General features: G+C 24.8%; 1 long non-coding RNA gene across 1 annotated transcript in view; it reads right to left on the reverse strand.

Moving 5' to 3' along the window:
• LOC114125171 (uncharacterized) overlaps nucleotides 1–24,590 on the reverse strand; it is a 33,318-nt gene that overhangs the window by 4,121 nt on the left and 4,607 nt on the right. The window contains exons 2-7 of the long non-coding RNA XR_007604947.1: nucleotides 21,797–21,907; nucleotides 17,347–17,510; nucleotides 11,706–11,898; nucleotides 10,867–11,161; nucleotides 10,684–10,799; nucleotides 8,322–8,495 (exon numbers count right to left, since the gene is read on the reverse strand). This is a non-coding gene — a long non-coding RNA (uncharacterized LOC114125171). The remainder of the gene's footprint in view (nucleotides 1–8,321; nucleotides 8,496–10,683; nucleotides 10,800–10,866; nucleotides 11,162–11,705; nucleotides 11,899–17,346; nucleotides 17,511–21,796; nucleotides 21,908–24,590) is intronic.

Consider the following 24,590-nt stretch of genomic DNA (forward strand, 5'->3'; position numbering starts at 1 on the left):
GATGACAGGCGCACATTGACGAGAACAAAGGTCGTCTTATAACATTCGACATTTCAAAAATGTGAATCACGCAAAAGAGGCTTTTATTTCCTTGGAAATGTCATCGAACCGTGAAAATGCATTCTCGAACATTATTATTTAATATATTATATTATTCATATTTATACTAAACATGCGCAATTCGTAAATTTAAAATAAGATTAGATAATTTTTTGAACTAAAAAATACCTAAATACTGAATTATGAAAAGAATATAATATATAATAAATAAAATTTAAAGATCCAAATAAAACGAATAATTATTTTTAGATTTTAAGCAGAGCAATAAATATATATACTGATCCAACAATGATATTTATTTTTTATCTTTTTTTACCATTACGTTTTAAAGTAGTAAAAATATGTACATCGATTTTTAGGGTGGTTTCCAGTAGAAAATTGGATCTAATTGGTAATTTAGGGAAGCATAATTAAATTTTAGTACCTACTTTTCAAAATCACCAGTAAAAACAAAAAACTAATTAAAGAAAAACGAGAATTCTAACTCAAAGCAGTTACTCGATAATATCAAAAATTTTAGATAGTATTATAATTCTTACCAGATATTGGTATTTTATAATAATTTCTGTATATAATACAATTTTCAAAGTATTTTAATAAGTTATTTGGGCTATTTATAGAAATTTTCCTTTTTAAAATTCAAATATTGATAAAAATTGTTACATTTGGTCAAATAACTAAAAAATTAAATAAATGTATTCATATATCATACACGTTATAGTTAAAATGTGTCATAGTTTTTTTTTCTTTACTAATTGTCTTTAATTTATTTTTGAATACATTATTTACACAATAAATTTAAAAAAGAACGGTCAAGTAAGAGTAACGCTCTGCTAAACAGTAGTTCACTATAATGGATGTATTAAATTTGAATCCAATGATAAGTATCATTTTAAACGAAAAACTATTCTGAACGAAGATGATTTGTCAACCTAAAATATAACTTCCAGTGGTTAGTGAAAAAGTGGTTTATGTTTTAATGGAATGAATACACCATTATTTAAGTTCTTTTATAATTATTGTAAACCAAACTTATGGAAAATCTTGTATTTGTAAATTTTCAACTCTAAACTACTTATACAAACGTTTTTATGAATTATACCTAAAAAATACACATAAATACACACAAATACACATGATTTTGACGATTTTTCGTCAATATTTAAATTTCAAATGCTAATAAAAAATCAATTGTACATATGTATTCTTATATAATTTTGAATCACTATTAAGAGTAACTTATGAGGAACTCTTTATTAAATTTTAAAGTATTTTAACTCAGCCAAAAAATTTGTATCGATATTTATAAAAAAAAAAATTAAACAAAAACATATATTTAAAATACCTATAGACTTAAAATAAGCAAAATATTTTGAAAATTAAATCATGTAAATAAAATGCCAATCTAAATATAACTGGTAAAATTTTCTAGTATCTACAACTTTAACTTTTTTAAAAATAACAAGTATTGAATCGTTTGAGAATAAATCATTATCGTTGCACAATTTCGTAAAAATTTTAAATTCAAAATATGCTCTTAACGTTTATCCCATAATGAGGCTTCGAGTTTACTCTATAGGTTTTTGAAGGAAAACTTATGGGAAACGGAGTATTGAATTTTTTAACTGCAGATATAAATACAAAAAATTACTTGCAAATTTTACGCGATTTTGACACATTTCATAAAAATTTGAACTATAAACGATTGAAAAAAAAAAAAAAAAATAGGACTAACGATTTTTTGATTTATTTTTTTATTATAATAAGAACAACTCATAAGGAACTTTGTATTAAATTTTCAAGTTTTTTTCACACAACATCAACAGTTTATTGATAATTATTTTACACATTACTTATGTTACTATATAAGGGTAATGGTTTTCATAAGATGCTTATTTGTCGTAAATCTGTTTAGTTAGAGTTTTGTGAAATTCGTCAAGATCTCAAACTCTCAAACATTTTCAAATTATTTTGTAGCTAGAAACTCATAAAAACATTTAATTTTATAAATAAGATTTAAAAATTTAATACAAGAATTCTCTTAAGTTTTCCTATCCGTGATAAAAAAAAGTTTACTGGCAAGGCGCATTAATTTTTAATGAGCGTTTAAAGTTTTACGACATTAGACATTCACCCGTAATAACTATTTTTTTTTCATAGATTTTTGATATTTTTTTATAATCCAAAAATATATAACCATATTAAATACTTAAGGAATTCAACACATGTGTATACAAGAATTTTCTATTCATGATAAAGTTATCAAAATATTTTGAATCTTTATGAGCTTTTTATAGACATTCGAAATATATTTTGTTGTTATTTAAAAATATTATTATTGGGTAATACTTAAAACGTTTGACGTATATTATTATATCTTATACACAGACCTATAACATTTAAAAATGTGATTTATTCTATAAAAACATATTCAACCTACTATATTAATAATAGAAAAATTAATTCCATTCATATAAATATAAATATATCACAACCTATAGACTTGTAAACCGTTTTCACTGAATTCAAATTTAACACATGTGTCATGGTGACTTTCTCCTCGATTTACGAGCCACGCTTAAGATCTAACACACAGAAAAGTGGGTTACCTAATTTTCTTTTTTTTTTTTAATAAAATTAAATCTATAAGAAATATTTTTTAATTAAACGTACATATTATTAAAATAAATGGCAAAAATCATAAAAGCCTAACGTTTTACGTTATTTAAGCAAAATAAAATCATACTCTCATTACTATACATATATGAAACACATTTGTTAACTAATTTAGCAATAAATCTGAATAACAAAAACAAAATTGCAAAATATATACAACAACTCCACTACCCTGATTATAATAATTATTATTTATATTCTAGTATAGCAATTACTATGCATAGTCGACGATCTCATATGGTTTTATACCGTAAGAACAACAATATAATATAATACGAGTATATAATATATCTTCCGTCGTAATATTATAGTATGGTATATTATACGATAAAAAAAACCCGTGGTTAGAAATTATTTACTCTTCATTAAAATGTATATCCTTAAAAATAACACTAGACTAGTATTTATTCATAATTTTTTTTATTGTATAATATTGTATTTATCGCCCATAGTTCATCATAATGCTGTCGTAAAAAAACAACATCACATTAATCGTGAACTATGTAGAAAAAACGTCTGGGAAATTATTTTTTTTAAAACATTTTGTTTTTACATAATATATTTATGATGTATAATGTGTTGCAATCGTGTGTAACAAGTTTGAAATTGTACTTAATTAATGTAAATGATAATAAACTTACATTGCGTATTGTAATTACGCCTTTAATCAACAAGGTACTTACCAACATGAATGTTATCATTAGGACTCGAAAATTATAGTTGGTAAAATAGGAAAAATATACACAAATAGAAATAGTAAAATATGCATGAAAAAATATTAATAATCTAAATTAATTATTTAAAATTCCAAAAAACAAAATAGTTTCAAATTTAAAATATGTTTAAAAAAAATACAGCAAAATGTAAATCGTGTATAGTAAATTTATTAACGAATAAAAAATAAAACGATTTTAGATAAGATAATATTTCAGCATACAAACGGGAAATAGATTAAATGCATATCGCACCATTGTCGTAACATCAACTGCGATGATGACAATAAATAACTACGAAAAAATAACATTGAATTTTATTTTAATATAATTTATAATACATAAATTAAGAAAAAAAATCAATTTTTCAGAAAAATATATTTAATATGAGTTTGAAAATCAATGAAATATGTACTTTTTCCCTAAAATGTAAAATTTTCATTTTAAATTTTAGATTCTGAACGAAGTGATTAATGTATTGATTTTACAGTGAAGTGTGTGTTTTTTTTTTTTTTTTGTGTATAGCATAACTTGTCGAAATGATGCTTCAATTTCAAACTTCAGGAATGGTTTGCGATGGCAAAGTTAAGATCTTTGGTGCATTATAGAGATAAAAACTAAACAATTTTCAGAAGTTTTCAAAAAAATCGGGAAAAACAAAAGAAAAAGTGACGGAAAAACAGGAATTTTTACGCAAAACTAGTTTAGTTTAACACTGATATAATAGCGCCTATGTTGATAGCAAGTAAGACTTTTAAATACTGTTGGATAAAAAAAAAACGTAAAATATTACGTCAAGATTAACTAATTTTGAAAATTCTTTTGAATGTTATAGTTATACAAACACAATATTGGCCAGCAAATTTATGATCATTTAAAGTATAAATATGTGAAAAATATATTTATATACTATAAACGATGTTCAAATATGCTCTTTCTTTAAAATAACACAAAATTTCTGCAATATAATTTTGTATTTAAATTATTTATTCGTGAAAAAAATTTCCATCGTAGGTACCTAAAGTATTCTACTAGCATTACAAAAAATAATTAGAATGCAATAAGTCTTGAACCCTAGTTATTACTTACGAGTATGTTCTTATATTATATTAACTTATGCTTAAAATTTTATACAAATATTATAAATTACTAATAACATACTCTCCTCGCCATAATACTACGATATATATATATATCGACGTAAATATATTATATATTATAATACCTATATTAAAATAATTGTTTAAAGCGTATAGTTAAGCAATCGCCCATGACTAACCTCAGAATGTATATATATAGAATCGACAATCAATCAATTATTATTGTCAACGTATATGAGATGTGACAACAGCTTAGTGCTTTGAATGATCTTGCGGGGTTTGAAGTATAGATCACTGCGTTCGAACTACGACTGACGAACTTAATCCCGAGACTCGAATAGTTAAGATAGATCAAAACGCATTTAATAATAATAATAACCAATAGAAAAGTAGTACAGTAAAATAGCGCGCTGATTGGCTGTATGCTGCGAAACCCCTACAGAAGCCATACATTGTTGTTTAATAACAATTATTACTGTTATTCATTTAACGACGTTATAATATTATTGTATAAAATATTTCCCGGGTGTAAGAATATAATGACATTAATGTGAGAAAAAAGTTGTTTTTATTATGTATAAGTATATTTATGAGAATATTTATAAACACCTTAAGGGGCCACCACACCAACATTTGTTTTCTCTATCTATCTCCCACATAATATAACAAATATGTCCCATATTTCCACGATTACGACTCCCTGGTTCTTAGGGCCAAGGCACCTATTATATATTTTATAAAGAAGAATATTCCCTGTTCGTTAACCAAATGAATTTTTAATATTTACATTTTTTTAAATATAACTAAATAAGCATGTTTTAATTTAAAATTATTTATTTTATTTTTAACTATTACTAACTTATTCAAAAATATAAATATTAAAAATGCAAAGGAAATATTCTTCTTTATAAAATATATAATAGGTATATTTGCCTTAAACTAAACCACAGAGATGTATAGAAGATTATCAGCGAATGCTAAGAATTCAATACATAATAATTAATACTTATTATATTAATTACTGATATGGAACAATTGTATACTTGCTTTTCAAAATTACCTGATTCTATTTTACTCCTTATAAAAAAAAAAAAAAAAAATTAAAAATAATAATTATAGGGACCTTGGCATTAATGATTCAAGACTTCGCGCAATAAATAAACTAATTGTTGGAAAAAACTCGTCTTTTACAAGACAAAAAAAACTTGAAAATTTATTAAAAAGTTTCTTATGAGTTGTTCATATTGTAGTTAAAAAAAAATCAAAAATCATCAGTCACAATTTTTTTTATAAGCGTTTGAAGTTCAAATATTGATAAAAATTCGTTAAAATCATTAATATATGAATATTTGCAAATTATTTTGTAGTTATAAATTATAATTCACAAAAATGTTTGTATAAGTAACCAAGAGTTGAAAATATAATACAAGATTTCCTTAAAGTTTAGCTAATAATAATAATTATAAAAGAACTTAAATTTTGTGGTATTTAAGTCATTAAGCCATGAACCACCTTTTTCACCACCCACTAGAAAATATATCCTAGGCTGACAAATCATCTCCTTTCAGAATCGTTTTTCGTATACAATGTACTTATCATTGAATTCAAATTTAATACATCAATTATGGAGACCTACTATACAGCAGAGCGTACTCACTTGACCGTCCTTTTAAGATTACCGTCATACAATTCAGATTTCTAGCCTGGTCTGCTGTAAATTGAGAGTATATAGAACAATATGTAATTCCTACAACTTTCAAGCTCTAAGAGTCCAATCGAAATCTTAACTAAATTTGTCTTAACATAGATAGTGTTTTGACAGACAGCAGTTATTAATAATTTTTTTCCAAGAAAACTTTGTTCAAAGGTGTTCAATTCAATTATTATTTTTACGGTGAATCTATTAAAAATTCTAACTAAAATAATTTAACCACTTATTAAACAAAAACTTCTACGAACGATTTTTAAAAATATTATTATAGTTTCCGAGACAATATAAATCAACAAAAATTTTACGCGTACCGAAATTTTTAAATTTTCAGAGCATCAAATTGGATATCATTGTAGGTACTATACATAAATTATATAGATAATAGACTTATGGATATCTGCATGGTAATATTAACTATTGAATGTTACATTCCAACATTATATTTATATAATCTACCTATGTATATATTTAAAAATTGTTTGTACAATTCACGTTTTACGATCAAAGTTAAAAAAAAGTTTAAAACCACATTTTTGCACGAGTTTTAGTATAGTGCATATAATATTTAAGATTATTATAATATTCATACATATAAACGCTAATGCCATACATTTACAGTCCAAAATTCGATTAATATATTTAGTTAATACAAGCGGTATATCTACATATTATAATGAATGTATATTATGTTATTTTAAATATTGACCTTCCACCTCATGATTATTATCCACTTATAAACAGTTATAAAATGTACTAATAACGAGTAAAGTACGCTGTTAGACTGTTTCTTAAATATCGTAAATACTTGGATGAACTATTATCCATTAATATAATAGTTTTATATTATATTTATTTTCGTATACTTTTATTTGTTTATATTTTACTTTTTATTTATTTTACCAGTTAATATTTTAACAATTTGTTTTTATTCTTATTTTCTCCATTTTGCTACTTTTTAATTTAATTTTATAGATAGATAATTTTTGTAGGTTTTTCTCAGAAGCAGACTTAGCTTATACAAAACTATATGCATTTATTTTTCTTGAGCTCAATGTATAAAATTATTATTATTAATAAAGTATATTGAAAAATTTCAATAATCGCAATTTGGTCAAATACATTATTAAATTAAAAATGGGGATATGCATGCTTGGTAAATCATATAAAATTATATATATATATATTATATATATTGACATAAATTTATAATTATTACAAGCTATTTGAAAATCATACAAATTAATTAGAATAAAAAATAAGAACTATAGCATTTCTTACCCCCCCTCCACCCCAACAAAATTTAAAAAATTGGTGCTAGTTACTCATATATTAGAAAAATATTTATGATTATGTTTCCATGCAATTGGACTACGATTCATATTATATAAATTAGAATATGTTTACACATACTATACGTACACTGTAATTCTTTATTCAAATCATCTTTTTACATCACGGAAGATGTTTTTTTTGCTTAGTATGAAATGCTTCATCGTTTTGTGTATAAATGTAAAAAATGTAATCGGTTTCCACGTGATAACGAAACGGGAATTGGAAATGTGTCTTTTCTGTAAGTATACTATGACTTAGAAAAAAAGTACGCAGCTACAATATAAAATTGTACTCACTATATTATGTTAGATAAACGATATTTTGTTATTCAGTGTGTGCGGGGCCACATGTATCGCAGTTAAACATTACACCCAATTATGTAAATATGCCAAAATATTTCAAAATATATCAACGATCAATCTTTGTATACTTATTAAAATGTATTTCATTCAAGTTCGATTCTAGGTCATTAGTATATAAATAGTCAATCCCAGTAACAACACCAAGTCCCAAAAGACTCAAACACCGGGACACGAGTTCCTAAACCAATATTATATCCCGAAATATCAAGAACGAATGGCGGCTACTCTAATATTATTAACGGTGTAAAACGGGTCAGAATATTACCCCTCCATTTCGGTAACTTATTTTGGCTTAATTAAAATATAGAATTATGTACAAGAAGTCCGTAAAAACAAACAAGTAGAATTACATTTTGTTTATTCTTACCTGTAAAATTATGTAAAATCGATGCTATTTAATTAAAACTTCAACGATGTACACATACTGAATGTAGAACGCCCACAACCGCGTCGACGCGTAGTGCCCAAATTGTGTGTGCGTCTTACATACTTTGCATTTGATATTCTTGCGCCACAAAGTCCATACTTTCTGGCACGGTACCTATAAAGCGATCGCAAAAAAAGGATTATACTACATACACCACTCGAAGGGCTAAATCAAATCTATCCGCGGATATCCATTATCATTTGGATCGTTTATATTATATTATAGTACAAAGCATATACCTCTAATACCGTGTTATAACATGTCACCATCTTATACGCATTTGCGTGTTCTACCTATACGTAATAATTTATCGACCGACCTACCATAGGTTAACATATAGTACAGTATTATATTTAAACGAAATATATTTATGTGTGCGTATGTGCGTGTACACTGGCGATATTATCATTTGACGCGGGCTTCCGACGTTTTCGTAATAGCGTTTCAGAGGGTCGAACTATATATGGATGCGTTTAAAAAATAAAAATTAATCAATACGTATTTTTAGTATTTTTTACAACCTACTCAAATTAATTATATAATTATTAAAATCTGCGTTGTGCAGTAAAGTTTATAATATTATCTTGCAGGTACGATATATGTTACTATTAATATCGACAATGATATTATATCCAAATTATTATCAAATTTCATCATTAGGTATATGACACAACAAGGGCAAATAATATATTATATGACACCTTGACATTATACGTATACTAATTTAGTAACGTATCTTAATGTTATAATATTTTAACTCCTCTGTGTACAATCAATATATATTTTTTTTTACCTTATTTTATTACACAATAATTTTACGAGTGCCCGAGTCTACAGGCATACAAACTTACATAGATAGTAAGTACCTATATCATACCTACAATTTTAAAATTCTATAAATTTGTTTTTTGACATGGTCATATTACTAACCTTCGAGTACTTGAAAATTCTTCATTCTTTAACTCAAAAAAAAAAATTAATGCGAACTGGCTTTTAGTTCGATTAAATATGATATATACCTGGAACTACCACTATATATTATTAGTAAATTCTATAATATTATGTTCGTTCGATTTTAATACTTTACCATATCACTCGGCTTAAATATCTAACTGAAAAATTAACGTATCGTATTAAATTGTTATCCATGTATTATATATGTTATAACTAATAAGCCTCGTGAATAATCTACTATTGGACTATCACAGATTTTGTTAAAAGTTAAGATCGGTTACGATTCACCTACAGAAAGCTCATTGCAAATACAGTTTACAACTATTAAAAAAATATATGTAATGTTACCTAATATATAAATTTAAAAATAATACTCGTAATTCAGAAAGTGAAAAATAATAAATAAAATGTATGAAAAAAATATAATGAATAATTAATTAAATAAAATAAACGTTAAACGATTATAATTAGAAATTGTGTGCTATACCATCTACACATCTTAAATAATCTTTGATTACCCTATTTTCATAACGATTACAAACTTATTTCAACTGCTTCTCAGAGTCTTTATACTTACTTTTAATTAAGCAGAATTCCCTACTTTTGCAAATATTTATATATATATATATATATTGTTCTATTTGTACTTCATTTAATGACTCTTTTTTTATTTAAACGCCTCAAAACATTTCCAAATAATAAGATAATGGATTTGAAATTCCATTACGCTAACCCAGAATAGAATTATTTATTCATTGAATACTTTCTTCGAGGTATAAATCACAATTCTATTTTTACAAATTTATAAAAAAAATAACACTTGCTCTTATTTTTCTAAGTTCTACTTGTCTAATCAAAGTATTTTAAAAAAAAGTTGGTAATCAAAATTAAAATGTCTTCATCGTTTTCCAAAAATTAGTACCTACCTATTAAATAAATAAAACTTGTTAATCATTTATGGCTATACAATTAGAGCAACCATTATTTATCATTTGGATTTTAATTTTTAAGAGCGTATTCAGAATCTTCAATGTACCGTTTTTGAATCTTAAAAAGTTAAACATGACATTTTCTCTAAAGTTTAAATAAATCTTATAAAATAAAACATCCGTAGATTTTAATTTGCAAAAAAGGTTCATTGAAGCTTTTTCGAGAGCAACCATAATTTGTTTCTTCAAATAAATGTCAATAGTTTCCAATTTATTAGAAAATAATAGAATATACGAAACAACATACTACTAATGTACCTTTTATAAATCTTAAAAAAATTAAAGTGTGTATCATAAAAATTATACCCTAACTCTGTTGGAACTTTGTTATTACTAATATGCAATTTATAGTTACCTACCTTTATCCTCTATATTCAGTATTATCAACGATAGAAAACTTCCACGTACTGAAGGCAATTATCTAAAATAAAAACCAACTCGCTTTAAAATCTTATTTGTTTAGTAATAAATTATCCTGTAATCAAAAATGATTATCAATAAATCATAAATAAATGTATAGTTTAGTATATTGTAATATTTACGATCAAATTCAAACATCGATTTCGGCGAGAAATATTATCGTGTCTAAAAATTATTCGGGACTTTTGCATAATCATGTATACATATCGTTTATGCAGACTCAAAAACGATATTCCCAGAGACAGTTGACCATTAAACACCGCGGTATACATTCATATAACGTATATATATATATAACTGCAGCTTTCGGTTTTTATAAATTGTATAGAAAACGGTCATAATATTATAAAATAATGTATTCAGTCGATTCTTCGGCATAATGTTTTTATGTTTATCTTGGTTTTTCCCGTACTACGACTTCCGAGAATAAGAAAAACTCTGTTTCATACATATATTATACGCACAGACTACAGGGTGATACTTTTATCATACACCATTAAAGGCAAGTAATTTATTTTAATAAATTCAAGAAATTGGTTTATTATTTAAACGTATTTAGAAACGTACTGGTTAGCATATTTCTACGATTGTCAGTAGATACCTTTTTAAAATATAAAAATGAAATCCTGGTATTTTATTTTAAGATATTATCTAGTTAACAATAAAAAAACACCCAATACAAGTATAATATGCGTACACAATTTACATATAAATCTATACTTGTATACGCATGTCTGTATGTATTAGAATTTAGAACTGAGCTACTCCGGAATAGTCCATGACCAATACCGATTTAATCGAATACAATAATAATATTAGATACACATCGATTCTCTCTATTCAAACGTAGACGTCAACGTGTCATATATTATAATATACTAGCTGTACAACCCTACTTCATCCGTAAGAAAAAACATAGAATACGACAAAAAATAATGTACATACATCTGTTTTAGAGTACCTCAATTCACGTGCAAATCAGCGTTGGTGACATCACTTTGTGATTCGACCACAATGGGAAATCCTTCAGTGGTGGATTGGATACAGCTCATAGTATATTTTCAAACGTAGTTCAATCTTCTTTCCTGTTATCTCTAATATCGATTTTAAATTATCACCAAAATCGTCGTGTATTTTTTGAATACCTATATAAACTATAAACATATATTCATTATTAAATATTTACAGATTTTTTAAGCCTTTTTTATTTCTATAACCAAAGCAACCCTACATGTAAACAAGTAAATATTCGATTTTTGTGTGCTAAAATGTAATTGAAAAAATAATAAAATATAATATAATAATGTAATATTTAATATTTTAAATGTAATGTGTGACACATCCTATGACAACCTATAGAATTTTAAAAACAAAGCTATACGTTGGACATTCCTCAAATATCAATAAATAAATATGCAAAAAAATATAATTTTAATTGGTTCGGTAGTTTCCAAGTTTATACTATTTTATATGCCAAATAACCTCGCATAACCATATATTAATTTATATATACGTCTAGAAGATTTTACATATACATAAATAAAATTTAATTTATATTTCTACTGCGGATACATGGTTGATCTTGATATCACATAATATATATTAATAGTAATAATATATATAATATCAATACTTACTATAGAATTTTTTCTAACAATTGCTATTGTAAAATATATACAAAATGGTTCAACAAGCATGCTCACCTACAATCCCCATTTATCTTTGAATAATGAATTTATTCGAATATTATTTTTGGAAAATTTTGATGTATCTAATTCAATATTAAAACGAATAGTTTCTCAGTTAATACATTTTTTTATACCAAGGATAATAGATCTTAAAAAGTGTTTACGAAAATTTAAACTAATTGTAAATTTGAATTTAGTATGAATTATGCTTGCACTACTCTTATAAATCATAAATGTTGATGGATTATTATTCGTTATTAAAATTTCGAAGCTACATTTTCTCCATATTATTTTCGAACCCCATAATAATATAAATCTATTATCTTTAATACACTTCATAAGATAACTCAATAACTAGGTACTTGTTCAAATTATGAATTTGATAAATCGAAATTTTTAGAAAGATTATCTGCTAATAATTTACATTTGAAAATGAAAATTCACATTTAAAAGCATAAGTTTATTCTTTCACAAGAGTACAAGACACTCCTTAAATACCTACCCAATAAAAAACATCTCAAAAATGTATAAATATTTTCTTTAAAATAAATAAATAGATATAATTAAAAATTCCAAAAATCAAATTTTAAATAATTACATTATTAAAAAAGAAAATCAGTGAGTATACTTAGTGAATCATCTTGCATATATATTGTTGAACCAATAAGGCATTTATAAAACTAATTTAAACAATAGTCATAGAATATTAAGTCAATGAAACAAATGATCTTAGACAACAAAATGTACAATATATATATTATATATAAAGCAACAAAAATAAGAGAACAAAGAATCGCTCCAAAATCGTTGTTCGGTAAATAACACGGTCAGTGGACATTTATATGTGTATTATAAATAAAGATTTTCAAACGTTTTATGAATTGTTTGTATTTTCTAAGTATCTATATCACCTTTGTATACATATACAGCAGTAGCATCCAACGTTAATTGTAATCCATGGTCTGTAAATTGTTAACTCTGTTTTTGTGTTTTCTCGTATAAATTGTGTACCTTACACTAGTTGTATGTAATCCGTTTAGTGTATTTTTGTGTGCCGTCACATTAGTTCACATCAATTTATGGTAAATATATCTTTTGAGTTACTCATAGATTAGGTTAGATTCATTATTTTATTATTATATTATTAATCTCTTCTTTTAATACATTATTATATTATAGTTTTAAATATATTATCATATATTTTAATTAAAATTAAATGTAAGATAATTTTATTTGGTCAAAATTGTTGTTAATTTAAATGTAATTTTTTAATTACTTGATTCAATTTTTATCTTTAAAATTAAAACATTAATTTTTATTTTCATTAAATTAAATTAGTTTTTGAATATATTTTCCTCTTTTATTCTCTTAAAGCATGAAATATGAAAAATAATAATTTAACTGAAATTTCAAAATCAATTAATAAAATAACCAATATCTACATTTTAAAGAAACTGGAACTAATCGACTTATATAAATTAAAAAAATAAAATAAAATTATAGGGTGAAGTTAATAATTTACGACCTAGATTAATTAGGTATTTTAGAGAGATTTTAAAATCAACAGATATGTATTAAGATAAACACATTTTTAAAGAATCAATTAAAAATAAAATAGATACAGACGTTCTGGAATAAAAATTAAGTTTAAGTGTAGATTCTTGTTTTGAATCTGACAATTCTATAAAAAATAAAATTAATAACACAATTGCAAACGAATGTCAAAAAGTTTTTGAATCTTTATCAACCATAGATAATATTATACGGGACACGATAAATAAAATCTCTGATAAAAGTGATAATTTATCCTATACTAATTTAGAAAATAATAAAGAAGGGAGATAAAATATACTTTAGAACTTATAAAATTTAATGATTTGAACACATTTTTTTGAAAAGTTTTATAACGATATAGAAAACTCAAATGCTACTGCAGATAATTTAAATACATATTTTTTAATCAATCTCAGAATACAATAAATAAATGATTTAACTAAAATCAATAATAACAAAATAGATAAAAATAAACTTATAACAATTGAACCAGATATTTTCAGAAGATGGAGATATTAGACAATATGAAAAAGCATGCATTGTAATTAGAATGCTGAAAATAAAATAAAATTGTTATCAATATTTTTGAAAGACACTGTCGATTTATTTTTAGAATATTTGAAAAACATAAAAAGAAAATTGGTCTTGGGTGAAATTACAAAAAAAAAACGTTTAAATAAGTTTAAACCAATAAATAAATATAGAGATAAAAGTCCATACCATCGAAGTCAAATTAATAGAAGTAGAGAAAATAACCACAAAAGAACACCAGAGAAATATAGAAATAAAATAACTATAGTGATACTGATAGACGACAGTATAATAGAGAAAATATCCGTGCAAGAACACCAGAGAGATATAAAAATAACTATAGAGATACCGATGGACGATAGTATAATAGAGAAGACAGCATCGAAAGAACACCAGAAAGATATAGAAATAATAATAACTATAGGGATACTAACAGACGACTGTATATCAGGGGAAATAATCATGAAAGAACACCAGAGAAGTATAGAAATCATTTTGAAAACAGCCAAACACCCAAATTTCAAAGAGATCGTTATAAAAAAAAAGCAGAAAGAATTATGTGTTATAGATGCAATGAAAAAGAACACTATACTGATAATGGTGTACATTGTTAAAAAAACGTCTAGGATCTAAGTTAAAAAAATAATCAGAATACCTAACTTGGTAGTATAATAAGGAAATATGTGATGTAGAACTAACTAACTAAAAAAAAGAAAATTACTAACATTGTTTAATATAACGGTAAAAAAGATTTTAATAAAAACATAAACGGTATCACAGATAATAGTGAATTAAAAATAAATCATATTTACTGAGTACCTACTATGAACCCACAATACCGAAATTTCAGCAGTTTTTATTTCACAAAAAAATAATACAACATTTATTATCATTACTGGACTATGATTATTAAAAACAAACCTTATTAAACGTATTGGATCACTAGAATCAAAATAGTTAATATGTTAATGTGATTAGTAATTAATTAATACAATGATACAAAAAGAAATTATGTATCTATATTACCATTTTATTCGAATAAAAAAAAAGAAAAATATTATTAGAATAAAAAAAAAGTTGAGAGCATATTTTAAAATAACGTAATGGAGTGTTGTACATGACAATATAGAATGTATATAACTAATTTAAATAATAGTCATAGAAAATTTAAGTCAATGAAGTAAATGAGCTGAGACAATAAAATTTATGCATATCTTTCTACTCGCAATCATATATTTTTAACGAGTCTTTAAGTCTTATTTTAAGATAATACAAGTGTTGTTATTGACTTAAATTTTAATAACAAATTTAAATTTCACTATTTGTGCCCAGGTTTTGGATAAATAATTGCCATATACAATTTAATTTTAATACTTTATAATTACTGTTTTTAATATGCTATACATATATTATCAGTATTAGTATTATTAATGTTCTTAATATTCTACAATTACTGTTTTTTTTTTCGTTTTGTTTGCTGTAACATTATGTACTCTCTTTAACCGAATGGGCGTTAATAAATAAATTTATTTAAGACAAAAAAATTGAGAGAACGGGAAGTCCCACCAAAATCGTGATTCGGGTAAGTACCACGATGAATGGACATCGATTAATGTTTTTATAAATAAAGGTTTTTTATTGTATTAAGAATTGTTTGCGTTTTCTAAGTATCCATAAAACTATACATACTGTACGTATGCAACGAATACCAATATATTATGATATGTTTGTGTGTATAATCCTATGTTGAATAATTGTTGCAGTAAGTACTATCTAATAATACTGCATAAAATCGATAGCAGCGATGGTGAAAAGTCATTAAATTACTTGTGTATTATTATAAAACATATTATTCGATAAGTCCGGGAGACAAAAGCGACAAAAATAAGTCATTGCGGTACCTACGCCAAAAGATTTATTTTATAGGTTGCGTCTGTTCGAGTAAATTTCCGAATAGTAAAAGCCAGAAGCCGCGGGAGATCAAATGTCCAATTACTGTAGAATATAATAATTACAATAGATACATTAGGTAACATTTACTTAGTTACGCGGATACGTGTCGTTTTTCTATCGAAAGTTCTAGTGCGGAACAGTTTACATTCGTGACGTACAAATGCACTGAAAATCATATTTATATTTATGTTAAAAGAATAGCAAACGCACGCTTATGTGTGAGCGTGTATAAATGAAACGTAAATATTTGAAACTCAGTTTTTTATCGGTTTTTTTTTTCCAGCGAATAAATAATAATAGTTTCTGACAGTATGATATAGCACAGTGTCACGACGAACAGCGTTATACTACTGCTGCTGCTTGTAGACAAGACACGTATACCGTCCCAACACCGAAATAAAGCATAATATTTACTAGCGTGCAAGTTAGATACTGTTTCATGAACCACCACGTGTATAATATTGTAATTAATAATTAAATTTGCACAGGCGCTGTTTTCCTCATTGTTCTCTTAGAGGTTTCTGTAGTCTGTTAGCTATTATAATGTTTATTAATTATTGTTACAATTCCATTAAACGACGGACGGTAGGACAAATTCTACACGATGCGAAATTATATACATTAATATATTTAAGTGAATTTGTATGGGTACTCAGTTCTGTATTATGTACAATGGTATAGTAGTATAGGTAGACACGAATATAGGTAGACCTATACGAAGCATACCCAATACACATAACTGAAATTTAAAATATGTATAAAAAAAAAATAAAATAAAACGAATACGTGTAATCGATTACATTGTTCAATAAAATATTATTATTTATGTTCTTTTTTTAATACATCTTCATAAGAATATGATTTGTAAATACGTACTTAAATAGCAATAAATATTCGTGCCATCCAACGAATTGAACAGCAGTAAATAACTCCATAGTCTGTTTTCGTTATCATCTATATTTTATATTTATTGAATACTTGAATACTTCGAATCCATCTCGGACATTAAAAATTCGAATAGTTTAACATTTTAAATACGACTAAAAATTAAAAATTAAAAGTTAAAACATTTCAAATAGTTGCAATAATATAATCACAATGCAATCTTTAAGTACAAATTCATTTTCATTTTTTTTTTTTTTTTTTTATAAAATATAAACAATATTTTGTTTTTATTTTAAAAGTTGTTTTGACTATATAAAATATCAACAAGAGATTGAATAATACGAGTACATTTTCAAAAAAAAATATTATTCTTATAAGTATGCTAAGCATATTTTAACAAATAAATTGGTTTATTTTAGTAGATTTAGTCAAAACAATAAGTCTCAACAATAACGTTATTATATTATATTATCTTGTTTTATATACAATAAATATACGGTATACAAAAACATTGTTTTCAGTGATCTGATACGTGGTTATATGAAGCGTTATATAGAATAAAGATTACACACACGATATGAATATAATATGTATCATACACACATGAGTGTACAACAGTATAATGTCGTATTTGCAAGTCTATAAAACAGAAATAAGCTTTGCGAGCAAATGAGACGAAAAAAGGAACATATTTAGTAGTTCATAAAATATTCTTGTGACCAAACTCAATCTTAATGAAACTGTTCAACGTAGTCACTTAATAATTCTGTTGTACGATGTGTGTGGCGACGTGGCGTGTGCAGACATTTCATACTATTATAGTAAGTTTCCAGTAATCACTTTACGATTGTCGTACGCCTCGAGAGTACGCATGAATACATGACATCTCTGATCTCTATGCTGCAGCTTAATACCATACATCGTGTATAAGACGGCATATAATACCAATTACGGTCGTTTGCAGATATGTTGACATCGCTGGCGATATATGGATGATAAGGGAAATACATGAATGAACCCTCCAGTAATACACTACGACGTATATTATATTCTGTATACCGCGAAACTATTACTGTGACGTCTGCCACATCCTATTCATCTGTCGCACCCCCTCTCTCGTGATCGCTCCATCCTTTTTTCTCAACTACCTCTTCATCCGCTACACACTACTCATCGTTAATTCAATCGTAAAAGCTGGGATTTCATAATAAATGTTTACTGTAAACTGTGATGCTTCTTCGCGACTTAACCCTAATGTAGAACATACGTGTACTGAAATATTTAACAATAAAAGCTATATTATATTATAAACACGATATTATATATGTCTAATGTATATATAGTATGAGTATCATGTATATTACTTGTCTATGAAATATACGTACAAAACGGATGCGTGTGACAGTTAACGTGGTGGAGGTACTGCTCGAGAGTAAGTGGTATTAATAAAAAACACATACATACATATATTGTATACTTTGCGTATATAAGAGGAGATAACTACGTGATGTAAGATAGAACTGAACTCGGACAAGATTCTTTCAATTATAATGAATTTATGAATTTATCGTGAATTATAAATAATTATTTAATATTTACTAAATACTAATTTTATTTTGAAATAGAAATATTGATTTATCAATATTCGTTTTAGACATGTAAATGGTTTAAATTATAATACATATTATTAAGGTTATTACTAAGGTTTTATTAATTTGTGAATGATTATATAATGTTGAATAATAAATATAGGTATTCATTTATGATTAAGTATTATATATTTATTAAAAATCTATTATTCATTTGATAATAAATATTTAAATTGAAATGTTTATTTCTCTTACAGTTAAGTTAACGTGTATATATTTACTATGTATAATACACATAAATTGTATTTTGATTAAATTTCGTTGATAATCGTGACGTCTTTCAGTCTTTGTACTATACTCGTAGATGGATAAGTCTGTTTTCCTCCAAACCCATTTTTAGACTAAATTTATTTCAACTTTATTTCAAATTTAAAAATTTAAAAACATTGTAACTATTGAAATACATACATACATGTTTATCATATTATGAATCAGTTATTGCCGATTATTATGATGGTTCTTATGATTACACACAAATTTGTGATGTCTAGACTATTTCACTATATTTTTAATAACACACTTATAGGTATAGGCAATAATATTATATATATTTTGCAATTATATACATATATATAAACAAAAAAAAATATTTTTAGAATTAATAATTAAATTATTAACTCCTTATTGGTGCATCATTATTTTTGGGACGGAAATAGACAGTGGAGTTTATAGCTATGATTTTACTTAGTAAAATATACGATGTGTTGTTATGTGAACTATTATATGAAAAATCTAGTAAAATACTATAAAAATTATGCACATTGTTTGTATTAATTTGTTAGTTGTTATTATTATTATAACAAATATCAAAATTTGTTAATATTTATTTATAATAATAAATAATACATTAAAAGATACTAAAAACATTACTTAAGGCCTTAAAAAATATATTTTATATATTTTATCCATATTTTTTATTCAAAAAAATTGTCTCTACAAATTAAAAAAAAACAACTTATATATTGTTTGTATTAAAACAATTATTATTCTATTCCTAAAAAAATGTATACTTTTTTCTACTTTCAATAACTTACTTAAATTAAATTACAATTCGATTTCAAAGTATACGTATGATATTGTACACTATATTATTTATTGATTCATAAACTATTTTATTTATCTACTTACCAACAATATTTTTTAAATATAACGTATCCTTCTGATTTACCCATATGGCCATATTTATGTGTAATACACGTTGTGTATAGGTATTATAATAAAAAATCAGTATTAAATCTATAATTATTTCGGTGACGAGTATTTTTGATTATTGGATAAGGCAACATATTTGATTGTATAGTACATATATCATGTAAATCGAGTAATTTATATGGATTAAAAATTCAATTATAAAGTATAATGTCAGTGCTTCTGATTTCACTTCCGAAATAATATTATCCAAGGGATAATAATCGTCTTTTGATCCAAATATATAATAATAATTATAATTATTATTTTAATCTACTTAACGTTAATATGAAAAATATACGAAAATAATTTTATGTCCTTTTACTATAAATATAAGGAAATTATTACTGTATGCAATCTATGGTATAAAGAGGTATATACAAAAATAATATTTTATACCTATAGAATATTATATTTTTGCAATTCGATAATTTGTTTAGTTACATAATTTACATAATGCAATGACGGAGTTGATGAACTATTTAGAAATAGTAAAAAGTTCGCTAACTCTTTAAAATTATGTTGTAGTATGAATAGCTATAATATATCTATCAATTTGTAGACAAAGCTATAGACATATAGGTTTATGGAGCAGCACATTCTATAACCAACAACAAAAAGAAATCACTTTAATTTAGATAACCAAGCTAATGAATTTCTTTAAATGTTGTTATGAATTCAATTTTGAAACTTGTATTTTATTTTTAAGTTTTTTATACTTAGACATTTGTGGATTATTTTTCGCCCATTCGTCATTTGTTAATTTCATTTTATTTTACTATATTTTAACGATTATATTCAATTAAAATTGTTTGCAAACATTTTATGAATTATTATTTATGATCGCTTGTGATCAATCACTTAAAATGATTAAACACCTTCGTGAAAAAACTAAATAGTTAATTAAAAAAAAAAAAACTAAATACGAGCATAAAAATATGATTTTACAGCTTTTATATTATATTAAATTCACATCCTTAGTTATAAAATATAAAAAAAAATCATGTTTTCTGCTTAGAAAGTTAAACTCTAGTATTTAAAATTTAGAATGCCTAAAGCTATTCGTATTTTCTATCTTTAAAAATAACAGTAGAGTTATTTTAGTTTTATTTTTTGCAGTAATGTAAAAAATTATAAATAGAAACTAATTGGTAAATAACGGTGGCGTAAAAGAGGTGTTCCAACCACAATTTTAAACTTCCACCTAAAATACACTATGATATTTTTAAATACAGTGGAACCTCGATAAGTCGATATAAATGTTATTCCCTCGCGAAAATCTTGATTAATAAAAAAAAAAACTATAGATAATTCGAACATTCTGTGTTCAAAATATAGCCGGATAATTTCACAATGATTTATCTAATCTGTTTATGAGTTCCATAATTAAACCTAATAGAGCTTATTGTATTTTCACAGTATTTTTCATTCGGTTTATTATCACTAAATTAGGTAATTCCTAATTTTCGATCGAACGGTTACGTGTGTTTAACCACATTTTTATCATAATTTTTAGTAATAATTTTAAATAATTTTAATAACAATACACGTTGTAATTATATTCATAAACTATATAATAATTAAAAACTATAAAAAATACTTACATTTTATAACTCTGTAAATCAAATTTTTTTTCATAAAATCTTGATAAGTCGAAAAAATTGTAATTCCCTTGAATTTTGACTTACCTAGGTTCCACTATGCTATTTGTGGACCTAAATCAATTAAAAACACCGTTAATAATATCTTAAACAGTTATAGACATTATAGTACTGATAAATTGATTCTAAGTTTTGAATCGGATTTAACTTGATGTATTATGATAAGTCAGTTTATTTAAATAAAGCGTAGAGTACGGACCTCTATTATTTATTCTATATAATGTAAAATATGATAATGTAGTATAATTATGTTCATGTATGTATACCATGTTAAATTGTTGCATGTGTAGTGAAATGTAATGATTTGAATCCCGGTCTACACAGAATCGGTAAGAATAAATAAATGGTTTTGAATTTTGAAGTGTGAGTAAATATCATATTTACTTGTTTATTAATGTACAAGAAAACAACATTTCAAAAACTAATAATAATATATATATTATATAATGATAATTGTAAATTAGAAAATAGGAAGACGACACGTGGGCATCGTTAAAATGTTTGTAGTCGTGATAACAGAGGTAATTTTATGTGGTAGTCACAATAATATCGTAGTCTCGTTACCTAACAGTAAAGTAACAAATCAATGTTTAATAATTATTTAACATGTATATATATCTAATAAAAAAAATAATAATATTTTTATTTCCAACAATAAGTAACAGCTATAATATACCTATCTTCTATAAAAGATAAAAATTATTGGATCATTACTTAGGTTACAAAGCTGTGTTAAAGATGAGAATTCCACTAACCAATATAAAATTTTTATTTATTCAAAATTTAATTATCTTAATAAAATTAAATATTACGATTTTATTTTTAGCAAAAAAATACATAATAATAAATTAAATACAAATATATCGCTAGAACATTCACTGTAAGCTCAACTTACATTGGGAAGATTATATTATTACTATAAACATGATTAAAATAATTTACAATAGATAAAATATAGTAAATAATACTTTATGATACAGTATATATTAAATAGACAAAGAAATAAAATAACATATTAGATTAATTGAAGTAATACACATTTAAATTCTATAAATTATTGAAAGAATTTATATTTATTTCGGATCCAATACAAAACCTAACAAATTATTATTATTATTAATTATTATTAATCTTAAAACAAGTATTAGGTGTGATTTTAAATTTATAAATAGAATAGTTATCAGTACTATTTTTGTATCTAAAAACTGTCTTACAAACATTTGAATATAATTATAAGTATTTTAATTTGTAAATGATCAACTTTTCATATTTAAGTTTTGAAGGGTAGAATCTTGGTTTGGATAATATATATCTTAAATAAAGAATTAATTTATATATTATATACACTATATACATTCTAACCAATTAGTGTCCATTAAATATTTATTTACGCATATGACTACAGATATGCAGAACTGAGAATATCCTCATAACATTGGCTCTTCGGGGTGTTATTTAGTTTCTCTCGAAAAGGTTCTTATATTTATACTCGTGAAAATAACAGATATGTGTGTTACAGGTACCCTATTAAGAGAAAATCGATCCATCGGCTATATAATATATAGGTAGTTACCAAATTACCTACATTATCATTTATCATCATAAATTATCATCGCTTTCTACAGTCGACCCCCTATCGTTGGTTTTGCTGTCAAACTTCGGGTACGTAAATTATAAATATACAATTTATATTAATATATTATTATTTATTATACATACATTACACGCTTTTATGCGTGCAATTTACTTTTTACAAGTACGTTTTCAAGAAAAGAAGTGCGCCATTAAATAATAAGAAATTATTGGTCCAAAAGATGTTTTCTGTAGCCAATCAACTCGGTAAAACTAGGTAATATTCAACAGCTTTGGATGATGTGATGAGGAAAAAATGTGAAAGGATTACCAATACTTAAGCATTCATTCTTAAAATGCAAAAAGGATAAAACATGAATATGTGTAGTTATTATAAGGTATAGGCATCATATTATAATTGTAAATGATAAGCAAATGATAAGTAACAGTATAATTTAAGAAAATATCAATAATCAAATTATAAATTAAATTAAATTATAATAACATACAAATTGTTAACTTAGAAATTATTTTGAGTCAAATTTATTAATTATTGGTTTGTTATTATACAGGTTGTGAAATTGTTATTTTGTTATGTAAATTGGTCTGATTCTGGCTTATTCTTGTATTATTTAATTTTAAATTCAAGGACACGGAACATGGGTATTATAAATAAAATAGTAGTACATCAATACATTAAAATTTTAAATAATTCAGAAAATAGTTCAATATTCTTACAAGTTCTGTGCTGTGTAGGACGTAGGTCTAAATAAATTTCTTCAATGTTATAATTTATGGTAATAGTTATTTTTCTAGAAAGAAATATGCTCTGGGAGAAGGAGTTATCCCCCATAATTACGTCACTATGCCCCTGGGTAAGTATATAGTAGCTACATAACATAATCATTGATTATAATTACCTACTATAGTATTTATAATCAATGGTATGGTACCTACTGGCTACTACAGATCCACAGCCTATCGAAGTAGAGATTTAGTTATAATATATTTATACGTATCATAAGTATAATCATAATACAGTAATTTAACTATTTAAGTTACTACCTACATACTGTTTTTACCGAATTTCACCGATAGGAAAAACCACATAAAGTATACGTAGGTCGTAGGTATGCGAAACAAACGAAAATTTTTCTCTACTCAT

Source organism: Aphis gossypii, chromosome 3, assembly GCF_020184175.1.
Source record: "Aphis gossypii isolate Hap1 chromosome 3, ASM2018417v2, whole genome shotgun sequence".
Lineage (NCBI taxonomy): Eukaryota > Metazoa > Arthropoda > Insecta > Hemiptera > Aphididae > Aphis > Aphis gossypii.